Source organism: Symphalangus syndactylus, chromosome 12, assembly GCF_028878055.3.
Source record: "Symphalangus syndactylus isolate Jambi chromosome 12, NHGRI_mSymSyn1-v2.1_pri, whole genome shotgun sequence".
In the NCBI taxonomy this organism is placed as follows: domain Eukaryota; kingdom Metazoa; phylum Chordata; class Mammalia; order Primates; family Hylobatidae; genus Symphalangus; species Symphalangus syndactylus.
Genome location: NC_072441.2, coordinates 78158035 through 78179407, shown reverse-complemented (window position 1 = coordinate 78179407; position 21373 = coordinate 78158035). Strand labels below are relative to the sequence as shown.

At 40.5% G+C, this 21373-nt stretch overlaps 1 protein-coding gene across 3 annotated transcripts in view; it reads left to right on the top strand.

Annotated features, from left to right (window-relative positions):
* Positions 1-21373, top strand: part of OTUD7B (OTU deubiquitinase 7B) — a 75691-nt gene that overhangs the window by 13038 nt on the left and 41280 nt on the right. Inside the window, exon 1 of one of the 3 annotated variants that reach the window (XM_063626058.1) lies at positions 19922-20038. The exons of the other annotated variants lie outside the window; for them this stretch is intronic. The gene's annotated coding sequence lies outside the window, so the exon portion shown is untranslated. Of the gene's footprint in view, positions 1-19921; positions 20039-21373 lie in introns of those variants that run through there. 3 annotated transcript variants of the gene reach the window in all.

Below are 21373 nucleotides of genomic sequence, written 5' to 3'. Positions count from 1 at the left end.
AAAAAGAGAAGGAAGAGCGAATTCCTCTGAGGCTTTAGTGTTAATTAATATTGATATTTACATGAAGGTAGTCGAATGTGAAGAATTAAGGCATGACAATGGGAAAATACAATGATGCTAACTGACAAAAATGTAGTTTATTTATTTATTAGAGACAGGGTCTCACTGTGTTACCCAGGCTGGTCTTGAACTCCTGGGCTAAAGCCATCCTCCCACCTCAGCCTCCTGAGTAGCTGGGACTATAGGTATGTGCCACCATGCCTAGCTCCAACAAAAATATATTTTAGAAACTTATCTCCTCTTATGTGTTCCATTGTGAGCATCTGCTTTTGCCTCCCTTGAACTGGTAGCTCACCTGGCTAAGTATGAAACCATCCATTTCCTGAAAATTTCTATCAGTTCTAAGGGACAGGATTCTCTGACATGAACAATACTTGGTCCTTGTTGTTTACTGACATGAATAGAGACTTTCCATACCCCTTCTTAGAACTCTGAAAATAGAATTTGAGAGTTAGACTTAAGAGTTTCTGTGTCCTAGCTTCTTTGCTTGCCTAAAATAAATTCCTGGCTATTTGGTACAAGGTGTCCTGTCATTTTAACAACTTTAAGTTCCTTCTTTCTCACATCTTTGTAATTTTGTATAATATACTAGTTCATTATGAAAATTGAGATTTAAATCATCTATGCAAATTTCCCTTGATGTTTGCTGCCTGATTGAAACTACAAATTCCTTTCCACCGAACACTTGCTATGCACTGGAATCTGGGGACGATGCACTAAGGAGATGCCAAGGAGGAGTTACCCAGTAAATAAATAAGCAGGAGGAGAACTGGCCCCTTGGGAATTTATATTCTAGGTTACATAGGACATGGTTACATATAGATAAATGCATATAAAGAAAAAAAATGTGAGAAACAAATACAGGCTATGTAGCAGTATATATAATATCATATAGCATTTTAGAACTGAAAAGAGATTTACATATTGTCATTTTCTAGGTGAGGAAAACGAGACCCAGAAAATTTAAATGACTTGTCTAAGGTAGTAGTTACTATCAACAGTTTATTGGATATCTGTTCTCTGAAAAGTTAGGCTTCCAGTATATTCTGGAAACAGTCAAAGTCATTAAGAACTCACTAATTATTTGTGGACACTGAATATTTGCATAAATAGATAAATAGTAATACAAAGTCCTAGGTACTAAGCACCAAGTGAGGAGTACAGTTACATAGCTATATAGAAGTTTAAAGGGAATAGATAGGGAACAATTTTACCTTTATGGTAATCTAGACCTTAGAGAAGAGAGAAACATAGCGGGGAAACATTCAAGGTGGAGAACCAGTGAGCTGAGCTCACCTTGTTTTGGGGGCAGGAAAAGTAGTTTGTAGCACAGTGTTTTACCTAGGAGGGCAATAAGATCAGTAAAGTTAGTAAAGTTAGAGAGTTAGATAAATTGGAGCGAGACTTAAATCTCAGCCAAAGGAATTTGGTTTTTATACTTATACTGAAAAATCTCTGATTAGGGAATTGTATTGTATGAATTAGTATTTTAGGACAACTGATTCAGCCTTGTGGTATGAAATAGAGGAAAGGATACCAGTTAGAGGACTGTTATAATAGTCCAGGAAAAAGACTGTCTACAAGGGTAATGGTAATGCAGAAAGGGGGAGAGATTTGAGTAATTTGAAGAGAGATAAAGAGAATTTGGTAACTGATTATCGTGAAAAAGGTTAGATAAGAATGATCACACATTTTCAGTCTGGGTAACAGCAATAGGGAGAGCTGGGTTTGGTGGGTTTCTGATGCCTCTCCAAAGTGGGGTACCTTGGTAGACAGCTTTGAAAGGTACTGAGTCTGGCTCAGCATTCTCAGTGGATACTGAATTCGGGGTTTAAATAACTGGTTTATGTTTGCATGCCTAGTAAGTAGTAGGACTTGGTGTGTATCATCCGTTCTTTTGATTGTTGTTTAGTGCTCTTTCTACTAGATCACATTGCTTGAGAGGAGATAGGTCAAGTGGTTAAAAACAGAACTATGCCTGGAAAACGAAATGGGAAGTTGAAGACCACATTATGGTGAGGTTTAACCACAAGCTGTTTCAGTTCCATATGGGTTTTCCTTATATTTAGACACAAAATGTGTGTACTTATGTCTATCAGGCTCTTAATGCAACAGTGGCCTGGGTTTCTTAGAGCTATCTTCTGAGATTCAATTCGTCATATTCAAGGGGAAAGATTTCTTCAGATTTTGGATTTAAGTGCATATTCTCTCTGACTCCCAATTTGAAGATACAATTAGTGCCCCCGCCCCACCCCCACTCTCCCTGCAAGAAGGTAGGCTTGCTTGAGTTGAAAGCTGTGGGTAAAGTAGCCTCAAAGGCCCATTAGTCTTTTTTTTTAGTAAAAGGAAGAGAGCTTTAGACCCAAATCTTTCAGGCTTATTTACCCTGTCAGCAGTTAAAAACAGTTTACTGACATAGATCTTATTACCTGAAAGGGAGAGTAAATACTATAAATCGAGTATTTTTGCTAATAGGAGATTTTTTACGGGGTTGAATAGCCTTAGATCTTTTGTATTTGCTTTTAAAATACATAGTCAGGCATATTTAAGATGTGACTCATTCCTACCCCTTTTCTTGTTTTCTTCCTTCCTTTTATCTATGTGATAAAAGATATTTGAGGATTGAAAATACAATTTTCTGAATCAGCTAACACTTGCTATGCACCTACCATAAGGGACTGACACTGTTATTTAATTTCGTCTGCCAAGACTAAATATTCTCGGATTTTTTGACTAGGAACTCAGCTGCTTCCTGGAACTCAGCTCCTTGCTGTCACAGTCTTAAGCATTTTTAAATGTTTTCTGCTAGGTAATGCTCACAAGAAATCCTTGTGCCTGTTCTTAAGCTTCTAACTCCAGAATAAACACCAGTCATCCTTGGTATTGCCCATGGTGATAGTAGTAAACATCTTCTAACGCTTGGCTTCTTCCATGCTTATCCTATCTTATTCCTGGCCACAGCTTGTCTGTCATAACTTCTGACCTGGCTGGAGAATAAAGGGAAGAAAACTTTACTATTTAGTAGCAAGATCCTAGCTTGAGTTATACTAAACATTTTATATAACACCTCATTTATACTCATAGCAATGCCATAAAATAGATACTCTTATGCAACCTTACAGATTAATTCATTCAAAGTATGTATTAGTGTGATTTAGGCACTGTTTAAGGTCCTGAGGATGCTATAGTGAATGTCAGATGAAGTATCTGCTAAGCAATAGAGACGTTAAATAATTTACCCAAGGTCACAAATCAAGAAAGTAACAGGTAGGATTTAGATATAGCTCTAACGGATTCCAAAAGGAATGTCTGCAACCATTGTTACATTATGCCACTGTTTACATATATTGGATGTTCTCTGTGAATACATAAAGGCATAAAAATAGGTGGAACCCTAGTTTTTGTTGTTGTTGTTAAAAATGGTCTTGATGAATCCAAGAAAGAAATGTGTGTGTTGCTGAAAAGCATACTTGCACAATAATGCTTTTCCTCTCTTCCCCTCGCCTCTCCCTTCTCCCTCTCCACTCACTTGTACCTGGGTATAAACTGGACAGTGTGACCTGCTTTGGCATTTGAATGTGTTTGTGCTTTGAGAACTAGGAGAATGTTGTTTGCTTGTTTCTTTTGGCTTCCTGAAAGTTCGTGCCTACTTGCAGGTTCTTTCTTGTAGCAAAATAGTGAGTAATGTGTTGTTAACATTGTAATGTGGTCATGCGAGTTGGAATTTTTTTTGTTTTCCCTCGGTTCTCTCTGATGAGTATGCAGATAGGGACTCTTGAGTCAAACTTGCCTGCTCAATTCATTCAAATAGAAAAAGCTTTCTGTATTCAGAGGACTAGAAAAGAGTTTTGAGGTTGGGAACAATACCAAGATCCAATGTCTTTTGCCCAGCTGAAATTCAGTTTTGTTAGCATTCTAGGTTTATTCTTTAGCTTGTGCTATCTAAGAGAGGACTTGTTTTAGGTTATGGCCATTATTACTGTGTGCCATACCTGGGATGTGTGGTCTTTACTCTGGAGTTAGCATCTTCAGAACAGGTGCAAGGATTTATTTTGAGCATTACCTAGTAGAAAGCATAAAAAAAATGCTTAAGACTTAGAGCGAGTAGCTGAGTTCCAGTAGGAATTGAGTTCCAGTTAAGTTCTAAGGATTAATTAGGTGGCATCAATGTTACCAGTGTTTTTTTTTTTTTTTTTTTTGAGGTGGAGGTTTGCTTTGTCATCCAGGCTGGAGTGCAGTGGCATGATCTTGGCTCACTGCAACCCCTGCCTCCCAGGTTCAAGCGATTCCCCTGCCTCAGCCTTCGTAGTAGTTGGGATTACAGGCATGCACTACCATGCCCAGCTAATTTTTGTATTTTTAGTAGAGACAGGGTTTCCCCGTGTTGGCCAGGCTGGTCTGTAACTCCTGACCTCCAGTGATCCACCTGCCTCAGCCTTCCAAAGTGCTAGGATTACAGGCATGAGCCACTGTGCCCAGCCAAGGTTGCCAGTATTAGAACTGCCTGGTATTGGAAAGCTAATCGATTTAGTATTGGGGATCCAGGAGTATCTGGGCATGGTTCATGAGGTTAGCGAGATGATTTATGTGGTTGTATCTAACCCACAAGTAATGCATGGTACTTGAATTAGGTGCACAATAAACGTTAAATCTTCAAAAGGTCCTTGAATGCTAAATGTTGTCAGTTTGTCTTTCTAGAGCAGCTTCTTTATTGTTGGTATTCCTTCTGTAGAGTAATATTTATTAAGTATTTAACTGTGGGTAAAGCATTTGGGAAAAAGATTGAGGTAAACAAAGATTTATAGTGTCAAATTCTTGCTGAGATTGTAATCTTAACATTTATACACTGAATCAATTAGACCTAGCATTTAAGGGGATAATTTACAGGGAAATTTTTTCTGTGATTTTTGCATTGCCAGAGTCAGTCCAATGCTTTTTTGATAGAAATAACTTCTTGAGTTGAAAATGCTTGCTCTTCAGTTCCAGTTAAATTGGGTTTGATTAGCCAGGCATGGTGGCGTTTGCCTGTAGTCCTAGCTACTCAGGAGGCTAAGGCAAGAGGATTGCCTGAGCCCAGGAGTTTGAGGTTACAGTTGGGTAACTGTATTGGGGGTTTTTTTTTTTTTTTTTTTGAGATGGAGTCTTGCTCTGTCACCAGGCTGGAGTGCAGTGGTGTGATCTCAGCTCACTGCAACCTGACCTCCGCCTCCCAGGTTCAAGCGATTCTCCTGCCTCAGCCTCCCAAGTAGCTGGGTTTACAGGCGTATGCCACCACGCCCACCTAATTTTTGTATTTTTAGTAGAGACAGGGTTTCAACATGTTGGCCAGGATGGTATCGATCTCTTGACCTCGTGATTCGCCCACCTCAGCCTCCTGAAGTGCTGGGATTATAGGCGTGAGCCACCGTGCCTGGCTGGGTTTGGTTTTTGATGTTTGAGATAATTGTCTATGATATTTCCTTTTATCCCCTCTTCATTTTTTTCAGTGAATGAGGTAATATATTTGAAAGTATTTTATGAACTGCAAAGTTAGCACTTGTTATCACCACTACCACTACCAATAATAGTGTTAAAAATAATAATGGGATAGGACTCACTCTTAGAAGGGTTGGTTTCTTGGATTAATTTCAAGAAGGCTCAGAACACAATGAGATGTTTCCCAGATGGCCTGTGTACTAATTGATACCTTTTGTAGTTTTTGTGGAAAGGAGAAGGAAAAACAGAAACCTTCACTGAAAACTTGGCCTATGTAATTGTGGTCATTGTGAAGCATTGCCCATACTACTTGTACCCACTCAGTATGGGGCAAGAAAGTTTAAACAGGATTTACACGTTTGACCCTAGAGGCTTAGAGTACATTCTATTGGAAGCATCTGTCTGCACGGGAAGCAACTCACCCCAGTTTTGGTAAGATCAACCACATTCCTATATTACACATATTATATAATAGATATTTTAAAATGTATCGATGTAGATAAGTATCTGCTTATTTTTCCAGATTAGTAAGATTAAGGAAACAGTGCCTTTGACCAAAATATTTGGTTAGATATTATTATAAAAAAACCTTTACAGTCAATTTCTGATGATTGATATTCTTGGAGAGGAACACATGACTTTAATAATCCAAAGGAGCAAATTGTTTAGTAAATTTGTTTAGTAAATTGAAAAAGCCTCTCACCTTTTAAAATTTCCTCTTCATCTTTTTCTGTCTCTGGTCTGGCACTTAGTAAACCTTTTATTAAATAAAGGAAGTTGGCTGATATGTATCTTTGGGTTTTCTCTGGAACCAGTCCATTAGATGAACTTTTGGAAAGCAGAGATAACAACTTATTGGCTGATGCATCCCCTTCACTTAGCAGCCTGCCTGGCATTAAGAGTGGGTCCTTATTAAGTGCTTTTTGAATGATTGAGTCAGGATGTTAAGGTTTTCATCAGGAGAGAATTGCAGTGACCTAGGCACTACTGTACCGATGGTGGGCCTTCCTCAGGGGAAGAGGAAATATTGCCTTCCTACAAATAAACTTGAATAAATGTGAATGTGAAGAAAGTTATTGCTTTGATGCTTTCAGGCTGTATACTTTCTTTTTTTTGAGACAGAGTCTCCGTTGCCCAGGCTGAAGTACAGTGGTGCGATCTCAGCTCATTGCAGCCTCCACCTCCCTAGTTCAAGCGATGCTCCTGCCTCAGCCTCCCTTGTAGCTGGGATTACAGGCATGTGCCACCATGCCTGGCCAATTTTTGTATTTTTAGTAGAGATGGGGTTTCCCCATGTTGGCCAGACTGGTCTTGAACCCCTGACCTCAGGTGATCCACCCATCTCAGCCTCCCAAAGTGTTGGGATTACAGGCGTGAGCCACCATGCCCAGCCAACACTTTCGGCTAAGGAGAAGTAATACAGTATATAAAAAGTTGGTGGTTTATTTCTCTCTTGGTTTTATGTTTTGTCCTGTTCAAAATTTAGCTATAGGCCAGCCCGGTGGTTCACGCCAGCAATCCCAGCACTTTGGGAGACTGAGGTGGGTGGATCACTTGAGGCCAGGAGTTTGAGATCAGCCTGGCCAACGTGGCCAAACCCCGTCTTTATGATACAAAAATTAGCCAGGTGTGGTGGTGCACGCCTATAATCCCAGCTACGTAGGAGGCTGAGACATGAGAATCGCTTGAACCCGGAAGGCTGAGGTTGTAGTGAGCCGAGATTGCACTACTGCACTCCAGCCTGGGTGACAGAGTGAGACTCTGTCTAAAAAAACAAAAACAAGAACACAAAAAACAATTTAGATATAGCTGTGATTTCTGGATGGTGTATGATAAGTAGCTTCAAACTATCAGTAGAAGAGAAAAATTATCCTGATGTCATACATAATTTTGTCTTACCCTCTTGCTACAAAATAGTTATAACATTAGAAGAATACTTACAAATTCAGTTATATCTTTAGTAGTGATGAGCAAAACATAAATGATTATTTGGTTTTGGCATGCCTTCATGATTTTCTTATTTTGAGACGGAGTCTTCCTATGTCGCCAGGCTAGAGTGCAGTGGCACGATCTCAGCTCACTGCAACCTCCGCCTCCCGGGTTCAAGTGATTCTGCTGCCTCAGCCTCCTGAGTAGCTGGGACTACAGGTGCGCACCATGCCCAGCTAATTTTTGTATTTTTAGTAGAGATGGAGTTTCACCATGTTGGCTAGGATGGTCTCGATCTCTTGACCTCATGATCCACCTGCCTCGGCCTCCTAAAGAGCTAAGATTGCAGGCATGAGCCACCGTGCCCTGCCCCATGATTTACTTTATAGATGATTTCCTTTCCTAAATATGGCTTGCTTAAGTGATTAAATTTCCTAGGTATACATCTTTTTCTTTGGTATGCATCTGCAGGAGTAAGAGATTTAGCTGGGTGGCTGGGGAAAGGCAGTTTTTGTGAATAAATCCACAAAGTAGATCCCATGGAAAATTGAGGGCTACTGGTACATGTGAAGTCAAGGAAAGATTACTGGAATGGGAGTAAGCAGATTTATATTCTGTACTCAGTTTTACTATAGTTAGCTCTTTGAATCTGGACAAGTCACTTAATCTCACTCTCCTGGTTCTGTGTGTTGTCATCTGTAACTTGAGGGTGTGGAATAAAAATAGTCTCTGATGTTCTAGTTCTAAAAGTTTGTGATTGTAAATTGTCTATCAGGAAAACAGACTGACTTTCTGTACCTCACCACCAGGTTTGTTCTACATAAGACCCAAATGTGAAATGTTAATTATATAAATGAAGTATATATTCTATGTTCCCAGGTAAACTAGAACTATCAGATTGTGTTATATGTTTGTAACTAATTTTATGTGCATAAATAAAAGAGACTTGGTTTCTTCTAAAAGAAAAATTATTATTATAAAAGGTACAATCCGTAGAAATGAGAGGGCCAAATAGTGCCCAGGATACACTGGGTTAGAGTTTGTGCTTTTTAACACCAACCTGGAAAATGTGTGTGTGTTTGTGGGGTTGGTGGGAGGTGGGGAGGATAGTAGTGGCTAGGAAACAATGTAGTGAATATGGATAGTATTTTAAAAAACAAAATAGTAAGTTATTTAGGCTGTGGAGTTTGCACATCTAGACTGATCTGGTTTTGCTGTAAATCCCTAGAAAACTGATATGAGCCCTGCATTCTGAGTCCGAATACATAGGCCCAACCTCTGTGCTATCTGGGTATCATTTAAGCTTTGTAAACTTTTTTTTTTTTTTTTTTTGCGATGGAGTTTCGCTCTTGTTGCCCAGGCTGGAGTGCAATGGTGCGATCTCAGCTCACTGCAACCTCCGCCTCCCAGGTACAAGCGATTCTCCTGTCTCAGCCTCCCAAGTAGCTCGGATTACAGGCATGTGCCACCATGCCTGGCTAATTTTTTGTATTTGGTAGAGATGGGGTTTCACTATGTTAGGCTGGTCGCAAACTCCTGACCTCAGGTTATCCACCTGCCTCGGCCTCCCAAAGTGCTGGGATTACAGGCATGCGCCACTGCGCCCAGCCTAAGCTTTGTAAACTTTTCTATGTGTATGTGGTTTCCATCAGAATAGATGGGATTAAAAACCTCAAAAAGTATTTAATTTGAAAAATGTTTGAGGTTATGTTTATGAAAGTGCTTTAAAAACAAAAAAATTATAACAGAGAAACTATTAGTGAACAGACAGCTGTACAAATATAAGTTATATTTATTCATATAGACCTATTTTTACATCTTGATGGGACAAATTTGAAACCAGTGTGTAACTCACAGGCCTATTTTGGGTATAGATAACTCTCAATTATCCACATATACGGACTAGCATGAATAGTTTAGAACCACAAATATTTGCTGGGCATCTACTATGTGCTAAGCAATGTGTTAGGCCTGTTTAGAATGTTTTCAAGCATAAAAGAAAGGTGCAGACTTCAAGAATCTTACTTCTGTCTTGAATGTACTCTTGTCCTCCATCCTGGTGAGCTTTTACACGTCCTTAAAGGCTTGGCTAAAAGTTTAGAAGCTTCCCTAACCCACCTGGGTAAACTGGTTGCTTCTATGTCTCTTCCTACCCCAATGGGAACTAATAACATGTTTATATTTCTCACATCAGATCAGAGTGCCTTGAAGGTAGGACTGGGATATCTCCAAGGCCCCATGGCAGTGCCTGGTAGATGGTAGACCAACTTGGTAAATTTTGAATGAATGACTGATAGTCAGATTGGAGAGTTAAGATGTGAGTATCAGGAAGGTCAACTAGTATCACAAGACAGTAAATAATAACAGCAGATGCCAGGTGGATGTTTTGAATACTGGGCCTGTAGATCAAATGAGATTTAAGTATGGCTAGGAAGGATGGAACTATAGAACTTAAAGATGGAGAATTTTAAAAAATGACAATAGTAATAAGAAGTATCCATCTTTTAACTGAATTATATAATTTTATAAAAGACAATTTCCCTCCCTCCCCTCCCCCTGCCCCCTGCCTTCTTCTTTTTTTTTTTTTTTTTTTTACAGGGTCTCACCCTGTCGCCCAGGCTGGAGTGCAGTGGCACTATCATAGCTCACTGCAGTTTTGAATGCCTGGCCTCGAGTGATCCTCTTGGCTCAGCCTCTTGAGTAGCTGGGTCTACAGTGTGTGCCACCATGCCCAGCTAATTTTTGTGGGTTTTTTGTTTGTTTTGTTTTTTGTAGAGATGGGTCTAACTGAGACTACAGGTGTGTGCCACTGCACCTGGCCCAAATTTGTCATTTTTCTGAGGCTTTTTTTTTTGGACAGAGTCTCACTCTGTCACCCAGGCTGGAGTTCAGTGGCACAATTTCGGCTCAGTGCAAACTCTGCCTCCCAGGTTCAACCGATTCTCCTGCCTCAGCCTCCTGAGTAGCTGGGATTACAGGTGCCCACCACCACGCCTGGCTAATTTTTGTATTTTTAGTAGAGACAGGGTTTCACTGTGTTGGCTAGGCTGGTCTCGAACTCCTGACCTCAAGTGATCTGCCCGCCTCGGCCTCCCAAAGTGCTGAGATTACAAGTGTGAGCCACCACGCCTGGCCTGTTTTGAGGCTTTATAAGAAATTAATTAGTACTTGTATGCTGAGGGAAATTAATTTACCAGAAGAAATTTATGAGGTGGATTAATTTCCTGTGGATAACCAAGAGTGGACAGTATAGTAATTTGAATTTTTTTTCTTCTATTTCTCCCCTCGAATGGAAATTCTGTAATTTATAGTGAAATGACTAAAGAAATCAAGAAAGGGAGAGAAGATTGTCAGCTACTGAAGGAATGTTTGAGAATTGATTCTAGAGGGATAGTGTGTTTTGCTATTAGCCTAGTCTCTTGATTTATAGTGTTTTTTTCTCTTGTGTCAAAAATTCAATAAGTAGAATATTTAATAGGTCAAGTAGAACTTTTGTTTTTGCAGATTATTCTTTTAAAAGTTGAATTTGTTGAGAGCCCAAACCTTGGATTATCCTTGGCCTTAGTTGAAAGGAAGAAAACAGTTCATTGTGTGTTGCAAATAGACATGCTGGTCTGGATCTAAAAAAAATAAACATTGACATGATTCTTGTTTCTATTTAAGCTACTATTGTTGTGCCAATATTATAATAACAGACTTTCTGTATGACTCTTCCTGCCCCCATTTTCCCAAAGATTACTTCCCTTTTGCAAGTCTTCCAAATTATTAAATTTCCCAAATAACTGTAATTTAAGGAGCCTTTATCAGTAGCACTGAAGAGACAAATGCCAATTTCCAAGTTCTCTGTTCACTAGTCCCTGATCGTTATATTGCCCTTTGGTTATTAATGGGATTTGTCTGTCGGAGTTTTATATCAGGCCTGCTATTTGTAGGACTGATACAAAACTAGAAATTCTTGAAAAAATAGTTAAATTTTTTTCTGACACACACACATACTAGTGGTAGTGATGAAGCCACCAGGGGCTAGTTCCTGAGACCTTAATGTGTATCCACAGTAACATTTGATAAACAAATAAATTGTTTTGGGAGTGGTTATATGATTGAGATTTTTTTTTACTCCATGTTTGACTTAGAGAGAGAAAGTAGACATTCCCCAAGTATATCCTGCATTAGAGGTAGAAAACAACCCAGAAGTATGCAGGGTGAGTAGAAGGATATGTAAATATTTCCTTCCAATAATCAAAAAAATAGATAATATGCATGAGATTAAGAGACTATTACAAAATCTTTGAACCTGGAATGAGTAGAAGTAGTAAGAGGTACAGGTTGGGGTGGTAGGATTGGTAGATTAAGACATTGGGATTCCAGTAAATATGTGTGAAATTGCTATTCCTGGAGATTTGGGAATGAATGAGCTGTGTAGCTGTGTCTGGACATCTAGGAAGGGACAGACACTTTTCTTTTGCTGTTATTTTTGAGAGACCATCTGGTGGAAGGTACAACTAAAGAACCCCCTTTAGGATATTTTCTTGAAGGCTTGAGTTGAAAGACACTGGATTGGAAATGATAGGCTGGGCACTGTGTGTATGTGTCAAGACTCTGTTTTGGAAATGATCGTGGGACTGACGGGTTTGTTTGGGAGGGGTAGAGGAAACTTTTAAAGGAAAGATACAGGGAGGGGGCTATGTTGGGCACCAGTGGAGTGAGATAGAGTGTATGGGAAGGAATTGGGCAGAAAGAAGGCAACTATTGTTGAGGATTTATTGTATATAAATAAGCTGCCCTAAGGCTTCACGTATGTTATTTAATCCTAACAGGAGGGCTGAAATGCATACATTTCCCTCATTTTATACATGAATCTGAGGCACAAAATGGTTATATTACTTACCTATGATTACATAGCCCTTAAATAGTAGCTCTGGGATTGGAACCAAGATCTGTCTGAATCCAGAGCCAGTTCTTTCTTCTGATGTGGAGTTGAGAGGAGTTGAAGCAGTGAGGGTGGACGTCCACATAGTGGACTGCCCATGTTTTCTTAGTCCTCCTCCCTGAGCGAAATGTGGCATTGTATGTGAGCGTATGTTCTCTGGAGTCAGCTGGGCTGGGTTGATAAAAATCCTGGGTCTGCCACTTTTACCTGTGTTGCCTTGGGCATATTACCTAACCTCTGTGAACTTTAGTATCTTCATCTGTGATGTGGAGTAACAATACAAAGTTCTCAGAGTTGTTTGGAAGTTTAAATGAAATAATATCTAAAGCTTTAAAACGCATTTCTTTCTTTTCTTACTTTGAGACTCATCTTGTTACTTCTGGATTGTAACATTTAGTGTTATATAGATCCCTTTAGAGTAGGATTGGTCTGGATTCAGGACTAGATCTGCAAATAAAAGAAAAAAGAAAAAAAATAGAGTAAAATTTGTCATATTTTCTAAGAAGGTTATATTTTGTTTCTTTGACTTGAAGGACCCATATTAACTAAAAACAATCTGCCAAGACAATTATTCATCTCTCCCTCCCACCTAATCAAGAATTATGTGAAAGTTCTAAGTGCCTCTGTCCCTCCTCTTTCTCTCTGTCTGGATTCCTTGGGACTGACATCATAGACATGGAGGAGTCTCTGACTTTTTAAAGTTTTTGACAGTCTTGAGTGTTGTGGTTTTCCAGTGAGTTATGGGAAGAGTTGGAGAGGACTCAAATGCAGCTCTAATGCTTCAGGGAATCAGGAGATGGGTAGAGAGTGAAACTCTGGAAGCTTTGGGGAATGTTGTAAATGAGAGAATGTAGGGTCAGTAGTTTCTCTGGCATTTTAATAGAGCTTTATTATCCATGGTCTTTAATTTTGGGTCATTTTTCTCTGTTATTAAGTAAGTTGGACACTTGGAATATGCAGACTGATTTTAATATTATTCTGAGCTAAGCAATGTATAAGAAGAGAAATTTGTTGCAAATAAAGTCGTACAACAATCTTAAACAGATGTCTTTGAGATGAGTTACTGTTTTAGACTTGTCTGTGTACAACACTGATAGACTATCAACAGTACTTTGTGTGTGTGTGTGTGTGTGTGTATGTGTGTTATGGGGTACCATAGAAATATACTTCAGTTCATCTGAACAAAAATTGAGTGCCTGCTAGGTACTTGGATGCTGGGGAATATTGGATGAACAAGCCAAGATTCCTGCCCTCAAATTGTTCCTGGTTTAGTGGGAGACAAACATGTAAATAAACACAACTACCATGCAGGGTGATAAACATTATGGCAAAAGTAGCGTACAGTGGGGCACCAGGAAAGAAGTGGGCAATTTAGGAAGTCAGAGAACTTTTGCAAATGAGGTAGTATTTAAGTTAGTTTTAAAGAAGAGGTAAGAATTCACCTGCTACACCTAGGAGTTACTCCAGTTAAAGGGAACAATATGTGCAAAGGGACTGAGATTTGAAGCACATAGTAACTTCGGGAACTCCCAGTACAAGGAAGGGAATGATGGGAGGTAGAAAAGGCTGCAGAATTAGGTAGAGCCAGATCATGAAGGGCCTTGTTTGTCCTGTATAGATTTTTTTTTTCATACAGGGTCTCACTTTGTCCCTCAGGCTGAGTGCAGTGGTGCCATCATGGCTGACTGCAGCATCAACCTTCTGAGCTCAAGTGATCCTCCCACCTCAGCCTCCTGAGTAGCTGGGACTACAGGCGTGCGCCTCCACACCCGGCTAAATAAATAAATAAATAAATTTTTTTGTAGAGATGGGTTCTCGCTACATTGCCTAGGCTGGTCTTAAACTCCAGGACTCAAGTGATCCTTCCTCCGCGGCCTCCCAAAGTGCTAAGGTTATAGGCGCAGGTCACCAGGAGGGAGCCACCATGCCCGACCCTGTATAGGAATTTGTTTTTTTGTTTGTTTATTTTGAGATGGGGTCTCGCTCTGTCGCCCAAGCTGGAGTGCAGTGGCATGATCCTGGCTCACTGCAACCTCTGCCTCCCAGGTTCAAGTGATTCTCCTGCCTCAGCCTCCCGAGTAGCTGGGATAAAAGGCACATGCCACCACGCCTGGCTAATTTTTCTATTTTCAGTAGAGATGGGGTTTCACCATGTTGGCTAGGCTGGTCTTGAACTTTTGACCTCAGGTGATCTGCCTGCCTCGGCCTCCCAAAGTGCTGGGATTACAGGTGTGAGCCACTGCGCCTGGCCCCTGTATAGGAATTTGAATCTTAGGCTTTAGCCATTGAAAATCCATTGAAGAATTTAGAACAGTGGGATATAATACTATAATATTGGCATTTTAAATTGCTCATAGTGGTTGCCTGTGGAGGCCAATCAATTGATGGAGAGAGGTAGAGGGAGGAGTTAGGGAGCTATTTCCTGGGGTGCAGGTTATGAAAACCTGATAGAATAAAAGAGCTGTAGCCTGTGGAAGGTTTTGCAGGGATTTGAGAGATATTTAAGGTGAAATTAGTAAAACTTAGTGAAAGATTATTTGTGTGGATAAGGCAAGAGAGAAGTCCAGGGCGGCTCCCTGGCTTGTGACTTGGATGACTGGGGACTATTTGCTACAATAGGCAGTACTGGAAGAGGAATAGTTTGAAAGGATGGGAGACAGAGATGAGAGAATAAGCTCATGTTTTTACGTACTGAGTTGTAAGTGCCTGTATGATTCCCAGGTGAGGTAGAAAGAATTTGGGGGTGCAGATACATTTGGAGTCGTGAACATTTGGGTGCTTAGGGCTGTGAATGAAGTTTCAATGAGAAGATGGAAGGCCTAAGGCTAGAATGGTGGGTGCACTAAGTTTGGTTCAGGCACAGAAATGGGAGTCCACAAAGATGACCAAGACACAGGGCCAGAGAAGCAGGAAGAGTGGTCAGTAAGTATCAAATGCTACAAAGAGAGCAGAAGTAAGGGTGATTGTGATGATCTTATATATAAGCCAGTGCCATTCTCTTTCTGCAGAAGCCTATTTTTGTAGGTTGAGGACAAGGAGTTTTGCAGGGAAGAGGAGAGTAACCACCAACAAATAGGAGCAGGGGAGGAAACCTAAAGGAACCCCTCTTGCTTTGCTTTGTAATTTTTTTTTCTGTGAAGTAGGAGGCAAGGTCATTTGACAGGAGTAAGGGGAGGTGATGTGGATTGGGTGGGAGGCTCAAGGAGCATGGTGAAGGTATGGGATAGTAGCTCAGAAGATTGATGGAGGTACTAAAGTTAAGCAAAGATAGCAGTGTTTCAATAAAAGCAAGGTGGCTGAATAACATGTTAGTAGTCATATTGCTCTGCAAGGTTAGCAGGGAAGTTAGAATGTGGGATCCATCCAAGTTGGACAGATGAAATGGATAAGGGAACTAAATTTTCACAGGAAAGTAAATTAGGTTATCAATTATTGGTTTTACTTTGTTAGGCAAGAAGAGATAAAGTGGAATCTATCCATTTTTCTCAAACTTCACTGCTTTTATCCTGGTTTAGCTCTATTTTGCAAGAATTTTCTAATCAATTCTCTCCCTAAATCCACTGTGCTTCTTCCGAACTCCCTCATTGTAACCAGGGTGATCTTTTAACAATTCACATCTGATTATGTTCTAACTCTGCGTGCAGCCCTTCAGTGGCTTCTCATTATGTTTAAGATAAGATCTCAAATCTTTAACAGGGTCCACTAGGCCCTCTCTTCATCCTCTTGTAGCAACATTCTCATCTTTATGTTCCTTCCTGCCACGGAAGTTTAGTGTATGTTTCCTCTGCTTGGAGCGTTCTTCCTTTCCCAATTTGTCTCTCCAATTGCTGCTTAATCTTAATTAATCTTAATTCGTAGATGAAACATAATTTCCTTGGGGAAGCTTTTCCTGACTCCCTATAGGAGATAACACTCCCTTCTCTAACATTTATTATAATTATAATTGTTTGTGAAACTATTTGAAAAGATTATGAAAGGCAGAAATGTTAGATGAATTGTGCAGGTTGTTGTTGAAATTGCTCAGGAAGATGGTAGGATTTTGTGGGTTTTTTCCTCCATGCTGGAAGCTTTTGAGGATAGGGATTGTGTCTAGTTCACTGTTGTGTTTTTAGTCATGAGCATAGTGCCTCACACAAAGGCACTCCAAATACTTTTGTTGAATTAATGAATAAGATGGTTAAGAGACTGGATGTCTTAGTGAGCAGGCAGGTTTAAAAGTAGAGAGGAGGCCGGGCACAGTGGCTCATGCCTGTAATCCCAGCACTTTGGGAGGTCAAGGCGGGTGGATCAGGAGGTCAGGAGATCGAGACCATCCTGGCTAACAAGGTGAAACCCCGTCTCTACTAAAAATACAAAAAAATTAGCCGGGTGTGGTGGCAGGCGCCTGTAGTCCCAGCTTCCCAGCTACTTGGGAGGCTGAGGCAGGAGAATGGCATGAACCTGGGGAGCAGAGCTTGCAGTGAACTGAGATCAGGCCACTGCACTCCAGCCTGGGAGACAGAGCGAGACTCCGTCTTAAAAAAAAAAAAAAAAAAAAAAAAAAAAAAGTAGAGAGGAAAAGCTGGAAGGAGATGAGGTTGTGGCCAGAGTAAAATGTTTGAGTTTAAGATTTAGAGGTGGAATGGTTTCAGGAAATGGCAGGGTCCAGGTTTGAGTTGTTGTTGTGGAGGTGGTCTTAGTATTAGAAGAGATAATGAAATTCTAAGGCAGAAATGTTAGGTGAGTTGTGCAGGTGGATACTGAAATTGCTCAGGAAGATGGTAGGATTTAAAGTTATTTAAGTGCCTTTGGTCCCAGCTACTCAGGAGGCTGAGGTGGGAGGATTGCCTGAGCCTGGGGGGTGGAGGTTGCAGTGAGCCAAGATCAAACCCCTGCACTCCAGCCTGGGTGACAGAGCTAGACCTTGTCTCTAAATAAATAAATAAAGTTATATAAGGCAGGTGTTTAAGTCTTTGATAAATACGAGAGATAGGCACAACCTTTTCCTATGGTGAACAAGTTAAATGGGCAAGAATCAGGGCAGTTCCAGGAATCAGTAATGCATCCCCTAGTATGGTACAGTGAAAGAGCATGGGTTCAGACTATCTAGGTTCAGACTTTGGGCCACCTACCTGACTTTTGAAGTCTTTTTTGTTTCTCTGTTTATAAATTGGGAATAATGAGACCTGCTGCAAGAGTTTTGTCATTAATGAGTAAGAATGTTTTTATTTTTATTTATTTATTTATTTTTTTGAGATGGAGTCTTGCTCTGTTGCCCAGGCTAGAGTGCAGTGGCGCTATCTCGGCTCACTGCAAGCTCCGCCTCCCGGGTTCACGTCATTCTCCTGCCTCAGCCTACCGAGTAGCTGGGACTACAGGCATCTGCCACCATGCCCAGCTAATTTTTTGTATTTGTAGTAGAGACGGGGTTTCACCATGTTAGCCAGGATGGTCTCGATCTCCTGACCTCCTGATCCACCCGCCTTGGCCTCCCAAAGTGCTGGGATTACAGTCGTGAGCCACTGTGCCCGGCCGAGTAAGAGTGTTTTTAGAAGTGCTTAACTAATATTAACTTGTTAGTTTTTATTCTTGACTGCGTCATTACTTCAAGATGGTATGGAAGTGGAAGTAGGGGTGAGAGGCAAAGATAGCAGAAGCAAATTTTGAACAACATAATTTATTCAGCCTGTTAAGTTTATATAATGAAGTCAGCACAAATATTTATAAGTGAATATAGGTACAAGCAAGTACTGATATAAGACAGGATTTTGTAAAATAAAGGCCACTGTTTTGCTCATAACAACATCATGATGTTGATCTACAACAAATGTTTATGTAAAGAAATGCTTTGTCTAATAATTTTGCATGAAAATTCCATCATCCTTGGGAAGTAGATTTTATTGTCCTGGAGAACAGAATCAAAACCGGTATGTGAAAGTTATAGTTGGGGTGTGAGGCTGGTGATAGCTTTTGTTTTAGTTTAGAAAAGCATTTTCTAACAGTTAAAGCTGTCCAGTAATAAAGTAGACATTATAGCAAAGTAATGAGGTCCCTGTCAGACCTTGTATTCAAGTGGAGACTATGTGATTTATGTCAGAGATGTAATAGCAGGATTCTTGCATGGGGGCAGGTATTTGGATTAAGTAATTGCTAAAGTCCCTTTCAGCTGGAAGATGTTGATGCCAGGTGAGAGCTGTCGTTACACCATTCAGTTAACAAATAGTTGAAAACCTCCTCTGTTTTATTTGAAAGGTTGAAAGCCACTGGTTTTCTTCTTCTCCCCCTCCCCCTCCCCTCCTCTTCCTCTTCCTCCTCCTCCTCCCTGAGACAGAGCCAAAAACTGTGTGTTTGGTTTGCTTTTTTTTTTTTTTTGAAACAGGGTCTCACTCTGTCGCCCAGGCTGAAGAGTAGAGGCACGATTGTCGCACACTATATAGCCTTGACCTCCCAGGCTCAAGCAGTCCTCCCACCTCAGCCACTCAGGTGGCTGGGACTACAGGCACACACGACCATGCTTACCTAGTTTAAAAAAGGTTTTTAGAGACAGGGTCCCACTGTGTTGTCCAGGCTGGTCTCAAACTCCTGGGCTCAAGTGATCCTCCTGCCTCAGCCTCTCAAAGTGCTGGGATTACAGGTATGAGCCACTGTGCCCAGCCCAAACTTTTTTTTTTTTTTCGAGAGAGTCTTGCTCTGTCGCCCAGGCTGGAGTGCAGTGGTGCCATCTCAGCTCACTGCAACCTCCGCCTTCCTGGTTCAAGTGATCCTTCTGCCTCAGCCTCCCTAGTAGCTGGGACTAGCCACCACGCCCAGCAAATTTTTGTATTTTTAGTAGAGACAGGGTTTCACCATGTTGGCCACGCTGGTCTCAAACTCCTGACCTCAGGTGATCCACCCTCCTCGGCCTCCCAAAGTGCTGGAATTACACGCATGAGCCACTGTGCCCGGCCCAAACACTGTTTTAATCATTGGTTTGATATCTCCATTTGGAATTTGAAAAGCCTAAGCAAGGTATTAGTGGTGATGTAACAAAAGCTGTTGTTCTCACCTGTTGGGTGGGGTTAGGTCAGGGTCCACAGCATGCACCTGGAGACATCAAATATAAGAATGTGCTGTTAAGAAGTTTGGCTTAGTGCTTCAAATGTTTGCTAAAGAGCAAGGCATTCTAGATAATGTTGAACCTCTAAATTACTTTGTTAAAATGTTTTTTGAGAAGAATAGCCTGTGTGCTATGTTGACATGTGAGATCTGTGATGCCATAACACTGGTTTTCATTCACTTCTCTCACTCAGAAGACTGTCTGGCTGTGAAATTGCCTATATGCCTATGGCTTAGTCAACTCTTTTCCTTTTTGCTGAGCACCTGTTTGTGATTACTATTTTGTGTACTTATTGTATATTTCTCACATTCTTTCAGAAAGTTATTAAAATGGCTTTACAATTGCATTGCTTTTTTTTTTAAAGAGAGAAGATTGAAATTTGTTTTGCAGCTATACACTTGGTTTTGGATTATTCATGTGTATAAGTTATTTGAGCTGCTACCACTTCCTGTGACCTAAGGCTGTGGCTAAAATGGGTTTGGAGAAGAAATTCTTGCCTCTACTGGGGGGTAGGGGGAGGATTCATTCATCTATTAATTCTGAAGGAATTTAATTCCTAATTCCTGAAGGTAAGGGACTGATTTACTTTAATTTTGAATTTGAGGTATCTTAGACCAAAAGTTCTTTATGTATTAGTAATTCTTTCTGATAATTATGGTGTTGAAACTCAGGTAAATTTAAAATTGACAATATCTAGAATGATAGATAGTCAAAGATCATAGATCATGAGGCTGTAGTGAACTGAAGAAGTTTATTTTTTAAACCTTGAAAGTATCTTATGAGTCATCTAATCCAAGTCTAGATTATAGAAGAGACAACTGAAACCCTGTAAGTAATTTGACCAAAGTCACCTAGTTAATACGTATAGGTGTATGTAGGTAAACTCATGTAGTGTGAGGGAGGTAAGAGTAGTGACAGCATGGTTGATGTCCCTTTAGAAAGGAGAGTTTTTAAAACTTAGAAATAGAAGGGTGATAACAAGTGCCCTAGAATTTATGATCTGCTAAGCTTCAAATTGGTTGGTTTGTTGGTAGCTGATGTGGAAGTTGGCTTAGTCATTGAATCATTTATTCATCAGGCATTTGACTACCTACCATATTATAGATGCTACACTAGATGTTGGAGTTACAAAAATGAAGAAATCGTGTCCCTGCACTCATGGATCTCTTGTACTACTAGAACAGGACAGGAGAGAAAAATTTCTATTTTGCCATCTCTTTCTCTCTCAAAAAAAAAAAAAAAAATCCAGTGTTAGCAAGTTAGTGACCTGCTGGTTTTATAACCCACAAATCTTTTTTGTTTATTTGCCTTGTCACTTTTTGCCTTCAACAATTATACTTTGACCTTTCCCAAAAGGCAGGGGATTGGTGGGTATGGTAGGGCAAGTGTACCTGGCAACTTAATGAGTGAGTCTTCTATAGAAAGCTGTAAACTTGGCAGAATTTGATCAGAGATTGTTCTTCACTCTGTTATTGCTTCCCTCTGACTTTTAACCTCAGAGGAATGTTGGATTGGTGCCAGGCTGTCAGGTTAGGGACGTAGTTTCTGCCAAAGTCTGAAAGAAGAGATCTTTTTCAGTTGAACTTATTTGACAGTCATCTGTCCTGTGTGGAGAAAGATGTGTTTGGAGTAGATGTGTTTCCTGGGTTCATGAGGTTAATGGACAGAGATTGAATCTTGTTATGAACCTTTCGGGTCCCACTCTGCTTTGTGGAATAACTTATTCTTTAATTTAATTTGATTTTTTGAGACAGAGAGTCGCTCTTTTGACCAGGCTGGAGTGAAGTGGCAGGATCTTGGCACACTGCAACCCCCGCCCCACGTGGGTTCAAGTGATTCTCCTGCCTCAGCCTCCCGAGTAGCTGGGATTACAGGTGCCCGCCACCACGCCTGGCTAATTTTTG